We start from the raw sequence: 19564 nt of genomic DNA, 5'->3' as shown, positions 1-19564 counted from the left end.
GGAAGGGACTAAATCGCTACCGGACCAAACGGATGCTTTTACACCCGCGAGTGAAATTTTCAAAAAATCCTGGACAAGAATGCAGGCCAAGGGATTCGATCCCTTGACCTAGGGATTTTTGTCTTCTTGTTTGATCATGGAAGTCGGAAGATATGGCAGATTATGAAAATCAACCAATTTAGCAAGACAAATCTCTTGCCTAGCATTATATTACCTGACCCATGTGTAAAGAGGAACAAAAGATTGATATTCTCTTTCTTTAACATCAATAATATATTTCTGTATTTGTTTGATCATGGAAGATAAAGGCACATTATGAATATCAACCAGTAAAGCAAGACAAAATTCTTCTCATATACCAATGCATTACTTGACATGTGTAAAGAGGAACAAAAGATTGACCTTTTCTTCCTTTCTGTGAAATAATTTATTTCTTGTCATTTGGTACATTCGAAGTCACAAAGAGATATTAAACTACGACATAAAAAACTTCATTTTTCTGGTTAACTTTTTTAATTAATCATTAATGGAACTTTTAACTTACACAATTACTAAATGGAGAGGCATACCCTGCTTGTGTGTTGTTTTTAAAAAAATTGATAGTAAAAAAGAGGAGGGGGGGGGGGGGGAACATAAGAGGAAAGTAATGGTAGTTCCCAAGGAGGACAGGAAGTTAAAGGGATTTAATGGGTAGCCTTTACTTATAAAGTCATTGTTGGGAAATTCAAAAAAGAAAAATATTAAACCAAAAAAGTGTTCGTACTTTATTAAAGTAATAATAATAAAAGGGCTTCTATAACTAGTGCCCTGGAAACATTGGTTGAAATGGATCAAGTGCTAATTCTCACTTAAATTTTGTTTCTATAACCTAAACCACATATAGTAACAAATTGATAAGAGGTAAGGATTGATTGAACCCTTGACCTATCACATCATCAAAACTTTAAATGCTTGGTGGTAACCACCAATCCAAAGTGCTAGTGGCTTATACAACATACAGATTAATTAGAATTTGAATACTCTGTTGCACTATTATTATTCCATGTACGCATAGCCTCATTTTTATTTCAAAATCATGAATGTAGTAAATAGACACACGACCCTCTTTTGACATCTATTAACGGTAATCCCAAATGTATAACACAGAATCCAAAGAGTGCCAAATCCATTTAAAAAAAGATATAATCAATTTATACTTATATACTCTTTGCTATATTCACCTTCATAATAATACAAGATTTTTCTAATAGCTGCTCTGAGCACTCATTAATACATCTAAATTATATTTAATTTATCATGTGAATGTACAAACTCACATTTGTTATACCCTTACATAGGAGTATAAACGAATTTAACCAAGTTCAACACCCTAATTTTCAAACTTGTTTGATTATTTTGATGAGATTGAAACTTTGTTTAAATTTGACTTGTTTACGTCTCGAGTTGAGATGGAACGATCTTTCATTGAATCGAACTCCAGTCTAATTTGAATAGTTTAAGCTTTTTACATGTACACTTTACTTATATACTAATTGAGCCAAGTTCGAACCTAAATTGAAAGTTTATCAAACACAAATTCTTGTTCAAATTTGATTTAATTAATAAAGTAAACTCGAACGAACTCTTATTGAGTCAAACTCGACTCAAGTATCGAGTAGTTTAGTTTGTCTTTTAACACCACTCCTATATTTAAATACTTTTTCAAATTTACTTAGAAAAAGTAAACACACTTAACGAGTGACAATTAACACCCGTTAACCAAATTCAATTTATTACAAAAAATTTGGGATGCATGAGCGTGTTAGTGCCAGGCACGAGTGATCAACCTTTTACTTCCACCGTATAAAGCTCTAATGCCGTACAAGCACAGAATTCCAACAATTAGAAGGCAAACATACATGGCTTTCTTGATAGGGAACATTTTCTAGTACAAGAACTACTGTCTTTTCTCAACTTTTGTTTCCTTTTTCCTGTCTCTTTCTCTAGCTCTGCCTATGTATTTGTTATATTTGCGTTAGCCTGACGTTGTACCCAAGATGAAAAGATATGTTCAATTGATTTTGTGAGCTCCTCCTGCCGATAAACAGATGCATAATTGTCCCAGTTCAGTTGTAATGGAAATTCCTTAATTTGCGGGGCCCCGGATCCAGAGCGTTGCCATGAGTAAATGAGATAGGACTTTGCTAACTACCAAAGCACAGGTTATCTATGCTTTGTCCTGATGCTCATCTTTCTTTTGAGACTTGAATTCATTGTATTTGAGGGATCCATTATAGTCTATGGTGAAAAGTACTTCGTAATTTCCTTCCTTGGAAATATTGGAAATGTTTGCTTATTTTTTTTTTAATTGTCAATAGTAATTGTTTCAGCTGAACACTTGGGAAACTGCTAGTGAGGGCAAACAAGAAATTTAGTATGATAAATGTGTCATGTGTGACTCTTTTGCTATGTTTTGCTGATACTGATCTTATGGGTGATGAGCTGCATGAGTTTTCGAGCAAAGCATAGTTGGCCTTTTGCTGTGTATACATGGATTCAAGTGTTTTGAACCTTGAATCGTACATTGTCTTAAAAAAAAAAAAAAAAAAAAAATCCCCTGAATCGTACTGATTCTAGAAACCTTTTTCCTATTCTAAATTATCCTTCATCTAGCTATTTGTTGGTAGCTCATGAGGGACTGCATAAATGATCAATCTCTTGGTCCCCCCCCCCTCTCCAAACGATATATGCCAATAATTTACTCATAATTTAATGCCTACATTATTTTTTTTATTCATGCATCTAAGTAGCCAGTACTTTTTCATTTTTGGCCATACAACAAAGGGTAAAATTGAACCACCAAGTTAAAGAAAAACAGAAAGAGAAAAGTAAAATCGACTTCCACTAAATATACATTGAAATGAAATTTAACTTCATACGGTCAATTTCAGTTTACTCCCTTTAACTATACCGAAATTTTCACTTTGATTACTACACTTTAAAATGAGACACTTTACTCCTTCAAATACAAAATTTGTCCCACTTAAATAAAATTATTGATAGAAGTTAGATTTTGTACTTCAGTAGTAGGAGAAACTTTATATCTCAAGTACTAAAGTCCGATAGATTTTACAATTGAAGGATTAACATGGAATAGATTTTATATTTTAGAAACTAAAATGTGATAGATTTTATATTTTTAGGACCAAAATCACTACAAGAAAATTGTTCATCAGTGACAACACAAAGTCATCACAGAACATACAAATATCGTCACAAATACCTTTTATTGACGACTTTTTGATCGTCACAAAGTCGTCACTAAATCCCCATCGATAAAAGTAAACAGTGACGACCTAAAATGTCGTCACTAAATAGTTCTCATTAGTGACGACTTTAAGTAGAGCATTTTTTACAAAAGATCAATTCGTCAATAAAACACTTCCAGATTGTCGTCACTAATGACAACTATTTAGTGACAACTATTTGGTCGTCACTAAATAGTTGTCATTAGTGACGACAATCTGGAAGTGTTTTATTGACGAATTGACCTTTTGTCAAAAATGCTCTACTTAAAGTCGTCACTAAAAAGCACCGAAAGCCATTGTATATAACTATTTTACTGACAACAATTGTCGTCACAAATGTAACTTAGATTTAGTGACAGTCTCTGTTGTGACAAGGAGTTTTTATTTTCTATTTTGTGACAACTTTTTTTTGTCATTAGATAATTTCATAATAGCTTAATAGTCATAATTTGGCCTGTAATCATTGCTAAATCATTGATTTTGAACAAACCATACAAATAAACATAAACGATTGATAACCAAAAGTATTTGCATTAGATTACATGGTAATAATATAGCATTCTCAAATGCCAAATTCAAGTGTACATTGCCCAACTAATGCCTACAAAAATAACATTTGTCCAAAATATCACTTGTACATAAGGTACATTTACAAAAGCAATCACAGTTTAAGAAATTGAAGAACATCTAAATGAACCACTCCATGAGCAAAAGGCAATTTTGTCTTCAACATTCTTCAACCATAACCATAGATATCTTCCAAAAGCTAGTATGAATAGCATTTATCTGTCATAAAAGAGTAAAAGAAGTAGGTAAGGGGAGGAGTACAATAATAAAGAACAAGTAATGAGACTTAGATTATTAAGACAAAAATTACAATTCATTAAGAACCTCATATAATTTGGGCCCACATATTACAACACCAGCAAGAAGTTAGAAATCACAGTCCAATCTATACAAATACAACACTGCATAAGCTCAACTAAAGAGCTCTCTAAAACAGTTTTTTTTAATTTTCTTTCTTCTTCTTTAAATAGCTCAACTTATTGAACAATTAAATTGGACTCCCACAGTAATTATTGTTTAATGTTTATGCTTTTGGTTGTTTATATATTAAAACTAGGTGATTGCTTCCCACGCAAGGCGTGGGAACTTTAGACCTGTTAGTAAGGTTGTATTTGTTATTGTAATATTTTTAATATTTTAGATGATGAAAAGAGTGATGTGGTGTGTATCGTGAACTTGGGCTGGGAGTGAAAAGGAGTATTAGTAAAAAATATATTAGTTCAAAGAGTAGTCATGTACTAATACAAAGGATACAGCCAATGCAGTAATGATGATTCACAAGAAAAAGGAAAGCATGATATTTACATATACAGCAGTAATTTAGTATAGATGATTCAAAAGAAAGAGGCTCCTTTGACGTTCAAATACATTCCATTAACATGTAACAACAACTCAGATGACAATGAAATAAATTCACAAGTACCAATCACTTGGTCATTACTGCAGTAACAGTTAATGGAAGTAGCAAGATATTGCTACAACTTGGTCACATGCAAATTTTTTTTTTGTTCTGGGTTCACAAGGAATGAATTCATAAATTATGAAGCAGCAAAATAAATTCACAAGTACCAATCACTTGGTCATTACCACAGCAACAGTTTCAATACCAACAGTTTCAACTTTCTTGAGACAATCAAGTTGCATCTTAAGTTTGCAAAATATCAAGTTTTACATGTCCATTAAAAATTTTAAAAAGTACCTTTGCTTTCATCACCACCTTTCCGGCTTAGAATACCTCCTTGAACACCACCCCCATAAGCCACTGCTTCATCTGGTTTTACACTCTTGTTGGGTTCCTTTCCATCAAAGTAGTCCTTGAGAAGTTATTGGACTTTTGGGATCCTGGTAGCCCCACTAACAGGAACAATTTCATGCATCTGGTGGTTCTCCAAACCAGCATCCCCCATAGCCTTCTTGACAAGTCCCATGTTTTTGCTAAAGAGGTCATTGTTCAACTCGTCAAATCAAGCATGAGTCCTAACTTGCTGCTGGCTGCTTAAATCTCTTTTGGCACGTTCAGCTTCCCTCAGTTTTCCAAGTGGTCTATTGTGGTTGCTGATGTTCTTTCCATGTTTCTTGTTAATCAACTTGATGAAATATTCTATAATCCTTTGATGAAAGCCTTTGCCTACAATAAAACAGAGCAATTAGAACCATATGAAAGCTTTTTATAAGAAATGTAACTAATAAAACTTATACAAGAAATTGGTTGCTTTAATCATTGTTCAATATTTTGCAAAATCAACAGTTAATTAGTGTAGTTAGATAAACTTTTTTAATTCGTAGTTAGACAGGCAACTGCTGCTGCTCTGGGTTCATTGATAGTCCTAGCAACATTCAGCCCAGCAATAATACCTGCATTCTTTGTTGCCTGCCTCTGGGCATCATTGAAGTAAAATATGATTCAACGAGTAACTCTAGAAATTGAACTATACCGGGAACAGTTACCACAGCATCCTTAATTTTCTTTGCAAGGAAAGCTTCAGCTGCTTCTTTCATCTTAGTTAAAACCATTACACTAATTTCCTCAAGACTGAAGACTTTAACCTTACTATCCTTAATTTTCACCTAGATATAAGGTTTTCCATCCTTGTTCACAATCTTACAAGGAACGTCTAAACTTCATTAGTCTCAATCCTGTTATATAACAGTTAAGACTTCAGTGAGCATATGTATACACACCAAAATGTTCCGGCAAAAATGATAAATACACGAGTGTGCCTTACTTTCATCCAATAAGTCTCTTGACATCAAAGATAGTTCTTTCAACATTAACATCGAATCAGTCTTTCGCTACCAGCAAATGCAATCCATGATGGCTTAATACGATTCCTTGGTCATTTGCTGTGATTTCAACATGACCATTTTTGTAAATATGAGCACATGAATAGGTAGTTCCAAGATCTATTCCAATGACTATTCCCAATTTTACAGCTTATTCTTTGGTGATGGAAATTGTACATAGACAGCCTTTTGCACCGAAAAATATTATTGGAAAAAGTAAAACTCTTATGTATAGTTTTTGAGAGAAAAAAACTAAAACACTGCAGGATGAAGCAATTCCACACTCATGATGAAATCCACAATTACTCGAGCAACCGTGGGATTGAAGAGTTTGAAGAGCTTGCTCAAACATTGTGGTGACCATCCCAAGAACAAGTGGAAAAAATAAGAACTCATTTAATTTCAAGAAAATGAAATGAACATCAAGTATCAAACTAACAAACAGTGCAGGAACAGAAGAAGGATATGAACTGCGAAGAACAATCTGATAGATAGCCTAGTGGTTAATGGTTTTTTTTCCCATCTCCCTTTTTTCTTCCTTCCCAATCCTTCCTTGCTAAAAAATGGCTTTGAAAGTATCAAATAGTACCTATCAAATTAGCGAACTGAGTTAGTTTAAAGAAGATCCTATAATAGTTATTCTAAAAATCTTTAGTCACTTGCTACGTGAGGAGGGCGTGGCAGATAATAACTCTTTGTTTTTTGGCTCATTTCGAATTGATATACTTTTTGGCTTAATTGGAGAGAACTAATTTGAATCATTTCCAACCAATTTACAGATAAAAAAAATTTCATTTATGAAAATGAAATAGAAAAAATAATAGCACAAAAACAATGAAAATAGACATCAATGGCTAGTAAAAAAAAGGTGTTCTTTTATCATTGAAAATTAGGCCAATGCTGATCAATGAGCTATAGTTGTTTGACTATCAACAGACATAATATCAAGAAATTATGAGAGCTTTTTTTGTTGTAACATCAACAGGCATAATATCAGATGTGTAATCTTGTTTTACCAGAGTTTCTGCCTATACAGTGATAATCTAGCACATTAACAGGCAAAAACAATAATCAGGCAGACAGTCACTGAATCGAATAATCAGGCAGCTTATTTTCATTGAGCACCACCTTGCCATCAGAATAGTAAAAGTTCGCTGTCTCTAAGTAGAATTTTTTCACTTCACAATATTTACAATCCAATGCATCAGGCAGACGGTCAACATTATGGCTAATGAAATTCAGAGCATCTAACCAGCTATATTTTTATGAGCGTGTTATGTGCATATCAATGGGTTATAAATATTTGAATATGAATAGATGTAAGATAAAGAAAGAACGAGACCTTTGTTTTGCATACAAGTCTTCTCATACTTCATCCTCCAAAACTGGGAATCCTAAAATTAGTTCAGGAACTCTGGGGCTAAATTACAAAAAAGAAAATGGAATGACCAGAATTGCAAATTTAAGCAAACGATCGTCTTCCCCAAGCAGATTACGCATCAATCTTCTATTTAGACCTTCACTCGGGCATTTTAACAAACAGTACATGGGCATAGAAGGATCCAGCAATTTTTGCTCAATTGGGACTGTAATTAGCCCCCCAAAATTTGTCAAAACACAAGAGATTTCAGTCCAAACAACATACAATAGCATACAATCTAAAATCGTTAGCAATCAACATGAAGTTGGCACTGAACAAACGCACGGCAAACATGCTTTGAGACTTTTCAATGTTCATACTAAAAATGGAAAACTAAAATTCAAAGAAGGCAGACGGCTTATAGCGTTTGCTTGGCGAAGTCTGCAGGCGATGGTGATGGTCGAAGGAAGGTGCGAATGATCAGGCGGCTGTAGCTGCCATGGTAGCCGCGCTGGAGCTGGGCGCCAGTGGTGGGTGGCAACATGAAATCGAGGAGTGACAGTGAGAGAGAAAGGCCGTGCGGGAAGGGGAGATGCGTCAGGCAGCTAGGCGGCGCACGAAATGGAGGTGCCGTGGCGGAACTTGAAGGCGGCGGAAATTGGATGAGAGCAGAGTGACGGCAGCTATGGAGATTGCGCGCTGTGATGGCCGATGAGCGGCTGTTGCTCTGTATTTTCTTTGTGTCCCCTCTAGGCCAAGACCTTTCTCTGTTTCTGGTTTCACTTCCTCAATCACCAGCCCCCAAATGAAACTTTAGTCTTTTCCTTCGTTCCCCTGCCGACGTCCCCCTTTTCTTCCTCGACAGCTAAAAGATTTTGGGCAGAAATTTGCAAAAAATATTGTAGAATATTAGGGATTTGGAAAAATTGGGGAAAATGTATAGGAGAGAGAAAAACGAACCTTTCCAATGAAAACCTTGCCCTTTAATGCTGGACAGCCATGGTGATGCTAGTGAGAAGCCAGAGAACGGATTTGTTGTGTGGGTGAAGGTATCAGGTGCCGTGCGGAAGCTCTGTTTTGTGCTCAGTGCAGAAGCTTGTTTGTTTCAACTCGGTGAAAGTTTGTGTTGCTCAAGTGTTCCGTTGCTTTAACTCAGACCAAGTGTTCCGTTGCTTTTCTTTTCAGAATGTGTTCCGCTGCTTTGGTCTTTGCTTTGCTTTGGATATTGTTTTTGTTGCGCGGCACTTCCACTATGATTTGATCAAAATTTTGACTTCACTCATTTTCCCTCCATTTGATACCAAAAATCATGTTTTTTTCTGGATTTGTAATATGGTTTGAACCATAGATTTTAATGCTATAGTATTATTCTTTATTTTTTAGCAAAAAAGTAAAAATTTTCATTAACATAGGTGGCAAAATTTGTTAATTTCATATAATTGAAAATGTACTTTTATAATTTGCTAATATTTTATACTAATTTCTTATAATTGCAGTACTAAAGAACATCATGTAATTGAAAATAATTAAACTCAAATTATATGGTTATAACATAGTTTCAATAAAAATAATCATTTTCCCAACATTTGAGACCAATCATCATGCTTTTTTTATTTTTAATTTGGTTTGAAGCATAGATTTTATTGCTATAGTATTATTCTTTATTTTTTAGTACAAAAACACAAATTTTCATCAATATAGGTGGCAAAATTTGTTAATTACATATAAGTGAAAATATACTTTTATAATTTGCAAATATTTTAGCCCTGCAATTTTTTATAATTGCAGCACTAAAGTACATCATTAATTGAAAATAACGAAAGTCAAATTCTATGGTTATAACAGACTTTCATTAAAAATAATCAAATGCTATTAATAAGACATTATTGTTAAGTCAAAATCAAAGAAAATTTAGTGATGACATAATGTTATCACTGATTTATTCAAGATTATAATGACAAGAAAAGTCGTCACTAATTAAATTGCTAGTTTTTAATATTGTCAATTGCTAGTTTTTAATACTTTTGTGAAAATATTGATAATGGTTGAGAAATTTTTGTTACATTACTGCAAGTGATAAATGTACTTTTGTTCTTTTTCAAACATTTATTTTAATGTTTAATTTTGTTTAAAACTATTGTACTAGTATAGATTTGCAAAACAAAACTTAAGTTCTCAATAGTTAAAAAATTCATTACAGAGAAAACACAAAGCAGTAGTTGCAAAATGTGTATAAATTACAGATATTTTAATGTGTATAAATTACAGTTTATTTTAATATTTAATTTTGTTTGAAACTATTTTACTAGTATAGATTTGCAAGACATAGATTTATGGGTAATTTTTTTTTTTTTTGCTTTCACATATTTAATTTATGTTAAATACAAAACCTACCAGTTTCCCTTTCATAAAAATATTAGTGCAACACTTTTTGAATTTTACTTACAAACATTTATGTATTTAACGTAAATTAAATGATTCAGAGTGAAATGCCCATAAATAGCAGAATATTTATTCATGTAATGGAGGAAACCCACAAAGAGTTGGTACTTTATGGGCCATTTCTTTTTTTAAAAAAATTTAATTTATGTTGAAAAGATAACCTGCCAGTTTTCGTTTTGTAAGAAATCAGTGTAATACTTTTTGAATTTTACTTACAAACATTTATAAATTTATCATAAATTATATGTTTGAGAGTAAAATGCCCATAAAAAGTTGGTACTTTAAATAGATAATGCTCATTTGCCCATAAACTACACTCCCTAAAGGCTATTTTGTTAATTACTTTGTAGTACTTTGTTATTCCTTTGCTAATACTACTTGGCATGTAGTACAAAGGATAAATTTGGCATAAATTTCTTATTCCATTGATAAAAAGACATGCCTGCCTTATAACTATTGTAATGAAAGATATATCTTTAGAGTTTATAACAAATTATTACTTAAGTTTGAGAAAATTATAAAATATTTATGCATAGTTTATCAAGATACCATTCGCAATTTCCTAATAAAAAAATAGGGGCTAAATTGTAAAAGCTAGGGTGCCATAATAGAAATAATAAAATTGGTGTATTACATATGGGGGTTAAATTGCAAAAGTTAGAGTGCTATAGTAGAATTAATAAAATTGGTGAATTACATATGGGGCTAAATTACAAAAGTTAGGGAGTAATAATAGAATTAAAGAAATCGGTGCACTACATATGGGGCTAAATTGTAAAAGTTAAGGTATTATAATCGAATTAATGGAATTTTTTACAACATTTGGGGCTAAATCGCAAAAGTTAGGGTGGCACAGTAGAATTACAGAAAGTGACTTAGAAATAAGTACTTTAAACAGTGACGATTAATTCTTGTCACTAAATCCAAATCGGTAGAGTGACAGTGACGATATTAGAAGTTGTCACTATATAGATCATTTTAGTGACAACTTTTTCAAGGTCGTCACTGAAGACTTAGTTGCTTTGAGCAATTATGACAACTTTCCTTGTCGTCACTAAACAACCACGTTTTGTGACGACTTTTGTCGTCACAAAAAAATGTTGTCACTAATGACCATATTTCTTGCAGTGTAGTTTGTGACGAAAATAACGGGTCGTCACTAAACATTTAGTTGCTTTGATGCAATTATGACAACTTTAGGTGTCGCGACTAAAGAAACTCCTTTTGTGACGACTTATTGTCATCACTAAAAAATGTTGTCACTAATAAATTTTTTTTTTAGTGATCAGTGACGACAACAAAAAGTCGTCCGTAAATAGGCCAAGCAATAGTGATGATGTTCTTAATGTCGTCACTATTGTGTGTTCTAAACACTCCCGCGCTCTTGCTAAAACTTGGCGGGAATTTACTAGTGATGACTTAGAAAAGTCGTCACAAATGAGTTGGCTCCCATTAGAGGTTTGTGACGAGTTAGAAAGTCGTCAATAAAGGATCCACTTTTGTGACAACTTTTTTTCGTCACAGAGAAAAGTTGTCACTGATGACCAATTTTCTTGTAGTGAATGTCTCATTTTAAAGTTTAAAAATCGAAGTAAAAATTTGAGAATATATGAAGGGCGTAAAGTAGAATTAACCCTTCACATAATGATGCACTAAGAATGCTAAATTTATAAAGTGACAATGAATTTGGACTTCCATCTGAAAATCAATTGATAATAAGTAGAGTGGCTCAACATCATATATGGCTAGAAATCTTTGGATTATTAATATGGGATAGTCTACTAAAAGTCCGCCCTCCCCACCAAACGTGACTTGGTGAATGAGTTTAAACCAATAGAGAAAGAACCGAATTACAGGCGAAAACTCCAAAAAGGATAACAAACAAACTGAAGGCCCATTCTAATGCCTTAATAAAGAAATTGGTCTTCTATTTCAAAATTAATTGACAATGAGTGGAATGATCCAACATCATTTTATATATCTACCTAAAAATTTTTGAAATATCAATGTGGATATTCTATTAACATAAAGGAACAGCGACCTTTGATCCACAGTTGGCCTAGTTGAACCAAGTCAAATTTAGGAAGAGCTTAATATGAAATGGTTCACCTCTAGTGCAAATTATTCAGCACGTGAAGAAATTTTAAAATAAGAAATGAATTGTTTGACCAAAGCCAAATTTAACAAAAGTCACATAAAACATTAGTTTGTTGGATGCAATGCAATTACTTGTCTCGTCAAGACGATTGCTAAACAAAGCTCGACCCTGTGGAATAGGGCCAAATTTAGGTAAAAACAAAAATATTTTTGCCTACTTGTTTGATCCTGGATGCTATGGCAGATTATGAGGATCAATCCACTTAGTAAGACGAATCTTTTGCAATAGCATTATATTACCTGTCCTTTGCGTAAAGACCTGAACTTTGTGTAAAGAGGAATAAAAGATTCATATTCTCTTTCTTTAGATAACATCAAAAATATATTTCTGTATTTGTTTGATCATGGAAGATTATGGCATATTTGTGAAATTCAACCAATGCAGCGTGACATAATTCTTGGCATACCAATATGTTACCTGACATATGTGTAAAGAGGAACAAAACACTGACCTTTTCTTTCTTTCTGTGATATTAAAAAAAGACCGATTTCTTGTCATTTGGTACACTCGAAGTCACTAGAGACATTAAACTACGACATAAAAAACTTCATTTTTTTTTTTTATGTAAGCGATCAACTTTCATTGATAGCAAAAACAAAGTTCATTTTGTTAGTTAAATTTTTTTTTTAATTAATCATTAATTGAACTTCTAACTTACACAATTACTAAATGGAGAGGTATACCCTGCTCCTGTGTTGTTTCTCAAAATTTGATAGTAAAAAAGGGAAAAAAAAAAAAAAGAGAGAAGAAAGTAAGGTAGTTTCCGAGGAGGAAAAGTTATAGAAATTTAATGGGTAACCTTTATTTATAAAGGCATTGTTGGGAAATCCAAGAGAGAAAAATCTTAAACCAAAAAAGTGTTCACACTTTATTAAAATAAATAATAAAAAAAGGGCTTCTCCAACTAGTGCCACAGAAACATTGTTTGAAATGGATCAAATGCTAATTCTGTAATTAACTCTAAATAGTGTCTAAATACGCAGGATAATATATGTCAATTAGAATCTGAATACTCTATTACACTTTTATATTCCATGTATGTACACACTCATTTTATTGGAGAATCATGTATGTAGTAAATAGACACGTAACCCTCGTTTGACATCCATTAATGGTACAAGTGGATGTTGACGAAGACAAGTAGCCCAAGTATAAGACATAATTGAATTTGTAATCACAAATGTATATCATAGAACCCAAAGAGTGCCCTCCATAATGATACAAGATTTTTTGAGGGAAATTTCTACCAATATTTGCTCAATTTAAAGAACATCACAATTTTGGTGTTCTGTGGGAATCTCTTCTCCATTTAAGGTCGCGCATGTCTGAAACACGGCAACCATCAAATATTATTTTCTTTTAATTTTTTTGTTATGTGTTAGAGCGTTGTGGAAAATTTTTTTATTCATGTCCCAATTGCTGATGACTAGAAAAAAAGTTTTTTTTTTTTTTTTTTTGTTAAAATTCATATAGTTGCTGCATCCGGTTTGGATGCAGCGAAGAGAAATTTTTCTTACAGCAACCGTCCAAAAAGCATGGATCAATGGCTAGAAAATGTTTGATATGCACAAGGATGAATGGTTATTTATTGTTTTTTTTTTCAAACATGTGATGCATTGTCGTCGTTCATCAACGTTGATCAACAGCTAAAATGCATCGATAAAAATGACGCATTAGCTGTAAAAATGGCCATTGATCAGTGGATATAATAGTTATTGGATCAACACACCCACCAAATCAATCCATTCGCTCCTCACCAACTCTATTTCTCTCCTCATCCCCATAATCCCATTTCTCTCTCTCCATCCTTATCCCTATTTCTATTTCTAGCAGATGCAATTTGTAAACCTTTGTCGGTGGTAGCTTCTCGAGGAATTTGTGGGTTATGTCCATAGTCATTCCCGTCCGTTAGTGTGTGGAGGCATTTGTGGATTATGTCAGAAATAGCTCTTCGAATTGTGTCGGACAGACAATTCTTTATCTGTCCTGTGAGTTTCTTTGGTTGATTTGTGCATTTAGTTAATAATTTTGCTGTTATTTGTAGTTAATTTAATTAAAGTAATTAGTAATTATTTTATTCATAAATAATTATGATGATGTTAATTAAGTTATTAGTTTAGTTGACATTTACAGCATACTATTATGTTATGAATAATAAATTTTTATATTTCGTAGGTAAGAATTAATTTTTGTGTATTTGGGTAATTTGCATATTTAGTTAACAATTTTTATTTGCAGTTAATAAATATTCTTTCAATTAAATCAATCACTAATCATTTTAATTATATATAATAATACTAATGTTATTGAAGTTAGTTGTCTAGTTAGCATATATACTTATGTATGATTATGTGTTATTAATAATTACTTTTTATATTTGTAGTTTATTAGTTTATGGACCAATTTCTTATGTGTAGTCAGTAATTAAATTTTGTGCATTTAGTTAAAATTTTTTATTTGTAGTTAATAAGTATCCTTTTTATTAAATTAATAAGTAATTATTTTATTTATAGATAATTATGATTATGTTAATTAAGTTAGTTGTGCAGCTAATAAAAAAAAATTTAATAGTTGATGTATTAACTATTAAAATTTTTTAGTTGTAGTTAATAATTAATTTTATTTATTTGTAGTTATGCATGATTATACTTAGTTAATTTAGCATTATATCGTGAATAGTGTATTATTTCCAAAATTAATGATTACTTTAACAAAAAGTGCGATAGTGAATGTTTGGAATAATTATGTGCACATAATTAAAATCTAAAGAAATTTGTAACATCTAACTAAAAAATATTCATTAGATTAGGCCAAAAAATGTCAGCAAACATCACATTGGTGATTCAGTTTTGTTGGAGATGAAAAATAGTGGAAAACAGAGAATCATTTGCATATGACCCTCTGAGATGCAACAAAACAATATTAGTGAAAGACCTAATAGATTATGATAAATTGGTGGATAGACTGTACACTTACATGGGGTCAGATTGGGATGCGTTCAAGTTGAATTTATGGTTTAGGAATTCTGTAGGTTTAGGTGCTTTTACTGGGTTGCCATTGGTGTATGACAATGATACTGACATGATATATCATATGAAAGCGATATCACTGCAAAAGGCAGATTATGATATATGTGGAGATAGAGCCACAATTCCGCCATGACCAGAGTGGTATCAATGCTAAGCAAACATTATGGGGCATACGTGGATACAGAGTTGAGTTAGACTGCGTGACTCCTCCAACCATTTTTTGTGATAGTCAGATATTACAATTGGAAGTATGGAGGAATGATGCATGATGAGCTGATTTGTGAGGAGGTGCGTGGAAGTTGGAAGCATGAGCGAGCTAGAAGTAGTTGGGTGGCACCAGTTTTGTGGCTAGTGTCCCTCCAGTGAAAGTTCGCCGATGTTCCCTCTAATGACCATGCTCGAAAGTAAGGGCATAGTCGTAGATCCTGACTCAAAACCAGAATCGGATGGTGATGACCCTAACAATATTGATCACAAGTATGATGGATCCGATCAAACAGACATCAATCCGGTTGGCGAGACAAGTCCTACTGCGTCATTTCTATTTGATATTACACCGCATTTGCACTATCACTACAACAAAAATGGCCTTTCCTGACACGTTTATAAGGACACTTGTTGGTTTGTGTCATTATAACACTTCTATCATGACACTTGTTATCAATTCAATAATATATACTTTAATTTTTTTTATTTTATCTGATATAAAAATAATAATGTATCTTTAGGCTCCCTATCATGACACTTGAGAAAATGTGAGACACATCAAAAAAGTTAAAACACAAAACCATGTCGTTTGATTTTGGTAGAGGATTCCTTTGCCTGCCAAAACACTTAGTGAAATCTCAAATCTTTCATGTTGCCGGCAAGTGAAATTTTGATTCTTCTCATCTCTCTCACAAACTCTCTCTTGGCAAACTATCTCTCAAAACTCTCAGCCAAAATTTTCCTTTGCCCACAAAGTTTTTTCTGTTGAATCTCTCCGCAATCAAACTACCCTTGCTTTCCTATTGAAGGTATGGACTGCAGAAAGAGGATCTGGGACAAAACCCACCACACGAAAGCTTTGAAAAAAGTAAAAAGAGAGAAAAGAAATTCCCAAGGAAAGAGGAGGCTCTGTCCATCTGAGGAGGAAGGAGCTAAGACCGGTAATTATGCTTGGGCCTCTCCCCGAGAGACCCTTCACTGTTTTCAGAACCTGCAATTCAAGTGCCACCGCTTCTTGGCTCTCTCTTTTTGGGACCCCAAGGAAGAGGCTTTTGCCGAAGATCTTAATTCCCTCGTCGTTGCAAGTTGGAGTGCCAGGAGGCTAAGGCCCTAAATTCAAGTGCACACAATCGTGCCTTGGCAAACTTGGGTAGTTTCAAGCAAGCCATGCGAAAGCAACAGCCCACGCAGGAGCCATCTGCCCTAACTGAAATGGGGATGAAGACTTGAGGGCTATTCATATCTAGCAGCGAGCAATCAGGTTGGTGACAGCGAAACAATCGATATCCAACCCCTTTGGCAGCAAGCCAGATTCCAGCTACCGCACAACTAACCCTTGTTTGGTTGGGGTACTACTACTCCTTATTCAATAGAGGGCATTAGGGACAGCCTGCCTTTCTACAAAGATCCCAATCTCCCACCAGCCTAGCCACAAGAGTGTTGGATAGCCGAGTCCTTGAGTTAATGCAGTTCTTGCAGCTTTTGCAATTTGATTTCCAGTTTCTAGTCTTATAGTAGGAACCTCCACTCCAAGGACAAAAAGACCAGGTGAAAGGGGTGCGGGACTCTCTTTAACCCCCATGATATACCTCGTTTACTTCTTCCTGCCCTAAATTGATTCCTCTTGGTTGTCTACTTGAATCTGATACAATGTTTTTGTTGAATCTGATATAATGTTTTTTGCTAAATCTCCCTGTTCAGCTTTAAGGATTTGTTGTCCATAACCTGTTCGATAAAATGTCAACCTTCTTTCTTTTGGTATTGATATTAATTTACTCAATAATATATACACTAATAGAAATTTAGTGAAAAGAAACTCATTTTCTAATATTGATACTACACTAATTTGTAGCTTTGACAATAATAAAAGAAGGTAAATCTCTTTTTAGAAGCTAGTAGTCTCATTTTATTGGCTACTTGATGAAGATGCTATTTTTGGCATGGAGATTATTTTTTGATTTTGTGCAACAATGAATGTTTACTGCTATGCTCTACTGTAGCTTGAAATAACTCATATAGTCGTCAATTTAATCAATCTAGGGTGGGTAATCGAATTGTGTCAATATATATACTCACATAAGACTCTGTTGCTGATAAGTGTATGTTTGCTTGTTAACTCGAAGGTGATAAGTTGAGCTGAACTTGTAATTTTTTTTTAATGTGCAAGTATTATGATCATTGCTTTATAAGTTGGTAGATACACATGTTCCGTTGTTTTTTTACTGTATTTCAAATTTTGTTATCTTCTGATTAATCTATGAAAAAATGTAGTCTCCCTGTTGGAATATGATTCTGGTTATGTCGTTGGTTTAGTGATAGAACAAGTGGAGGACTTAGATTAAGTTGTTCTGTCCTAGAAATATCTCATCTTAGTTTCTTGAACATTTTGGGTTTAACTATTTTGTCTTTATACCAAAACAGAAAGCTGTAATTCTATTTGGATACCTTAGTTAAGGAGACAGAAGAAGTGCACTTTCTCTAGAATGAAATATCTTTTCTGGTGTTTTATTAGTATGAATTCCTTGCAAATAGTGCCTAATCAGTCTAACCTATATCCAATTTTTCTAGGTCAATCCTTGAACCTGACTAGTTTGACTTTTACCAAATTGGCATTTTGAATTTTATGATATGACTACTGTGAATCTCATTCTATCTTTTATTAATTCACTCCAATTTGTGCTGAAAAAGAAATTTTGTGTGTTTATACACGAGGCAGCAGGTCCATTGAATACAACTTGAAACTCCAGAACTTCGAAAGAAGACATGGAAGATATGTGGATTCATCCCAATGTTAATAAGGAATGGATGAAGTTAGGAGAGAAAAAGGGAAAAGTTCGATTTTCTCATGAAACAGAGAAGAGACCTTATCTTTCCCATGTGGAACTAAGGGTGAGATATTGTTTATACAATACGTATTTAATGACTGACTATTGAATGTTAGCCTTTTTCTTTAATTTGATCTCTCTTTGGTACGCATTTTGCAATTTCCTTTTCCATTGTGCTCTAAGTTCGTTTTCTGCATACCTGTGTAGTTTTACTCCATGGTAATTCGTCTTTAATGCCAATTAACTGTTTGTGCTCTCAAGCAGACACGTCATGGGCTTTTCTTAGACAAAAATGCTGCAGGCTTGTGGGAGTTTTTAATTTCTTTTAATAGCTGGGTTGACTGACGTAATGAGTTTTGTTTGTACCTATGTTCTTTCAATTGCTATAATTTAATCATAGGATGCCTTAAAGGGGACAAAACAAATACTCAAGCAAATATCTTAATGTTATTAATTAGTTCTATAATTCGAAAATCACTCCCTTATCCTTGTTTATTAGTATTTGATATGTTTACTTACTTTATAGTCTAGATGTGCTAATTGTGAATCCAGTGAACAAGTAATCATTCAAACTTCTTCATTGAGCACTTGGATTCGTTCATTTGTGATGTTAGTGCTTCGTGAAATTTTGTCCAAGATATCTCTGTTGTTTGACCTTTCCAGTGAGATAAGAGGAACCAGTTGAAGATTGATGGGATATTCGTGGTTATGACTGAAGGCTCTCATTTCACTAGTAGTCAGTTTTGTTTGATTCAATTGGGCCTACAGATGATGTTCATTTTTTTTTTTTTTAAATTGTAGTCTTTTATTGATGAGAATAATTGTTACACACAGAGAAACATCATTTTGAAGTACATGATTGAACTATAAAGACAGCAAATGAACCAGAGATGTTTGGTGCTTTGTTGAAAAGCAAAGTAGCTCCAATTCTCCTTAATCCTCAGCCCTTCATACGCTTAATTTTCCGAATTGAAGGCATCCCTAATCTGTCGAGGCGAATTGCTCCACGAGCCATAGTTGGGAACATATGGAATGAGTCGTATAACTTGAGTTGATGCTCTGGATGAGAGACGCCCACATTGGACAATGCATCAGCGACTGTGTTAGCTTCCCTATAACAATGTGAAAAACGATCAGGATCTTCCACGAACTGCCAAATCTGCCTAATCTCTCGTCGAATCTTCCAAGGGCAGTGTATACGTTTCTGAAGAATTCCAATTAATACCAAAGAATCCGATTGAATATAGAGATTTTCAAAACCCCTATGTATGGATGTTTGAATGCCAATAAGAAGAGCCCGGGCCTCTGCACTTAGACATGTAGTTTCTCCAAGATATGCCGAAAAACCAATCAAAGGAATACCATGTGAATCCCGAAGAACCCCACCTCCTCCACCCAAACCTGGA

The 19564-nt window shown here is 33.7% G+C and overlaps 2 long non-coding RNA genes across 2 annotated transcripts; both read right to left on the bottom strand.

Moving 5' to 3' along the window:
* Positions 1-3798: 3798 nt before the first annotated feature.
* LOC140010028 (uncharacterized) lies at positions 3799-6929 on the bottom strand. The gene is made up of 2 exons (XR_011817285.1): positions 5053-6929; positions 3799-4073 (listed from the first exon to the last, which is right to left on the bottom strand). It is a non-coding gene; the product is annotated as an uncharacterized lncRNA (long non-coding RNA).
* A 900-nt stretch (positions 6930-7829) lies between these two features.
* On the bottom strand, positions 7830-8626 carry LOC140010057 (uncharacterized). Its single transcript, XR_011817319.1, has 2 exons — positions 8458-8626; positions 7830-8362 (listed from the first exon to the last, which is right to left on the bottom strand). It is a non-coding gene; the product is annotated as an uncharacterized lncRNA (long non-coding RNA).
* Between the last annotated feature and the right edge of the window lie 10938 nt (positions 8627-19564).

Source organism: Coffea arabica, chromosome 6e (assembly GCF_036785885.1).
Source record: "Coffea arabica cultivar ET-39 chromosome 6e, Coffea Arabica ET-39 HiFi, whole genome shotgun sequence".
In the NCBI taxonomy this organism is placed as follows: domain Eukaryota; kingdom Viridiplantae; phylum Streptophyta; class Magnoliopsida; order Gentianales; family Rubiaceae; genus Coffea; species Coffea arabica.
Note: the sequence above shows the minus strand (reverse complement) of the source record. Positions and strands in the feature narration are given on the sequence as shown.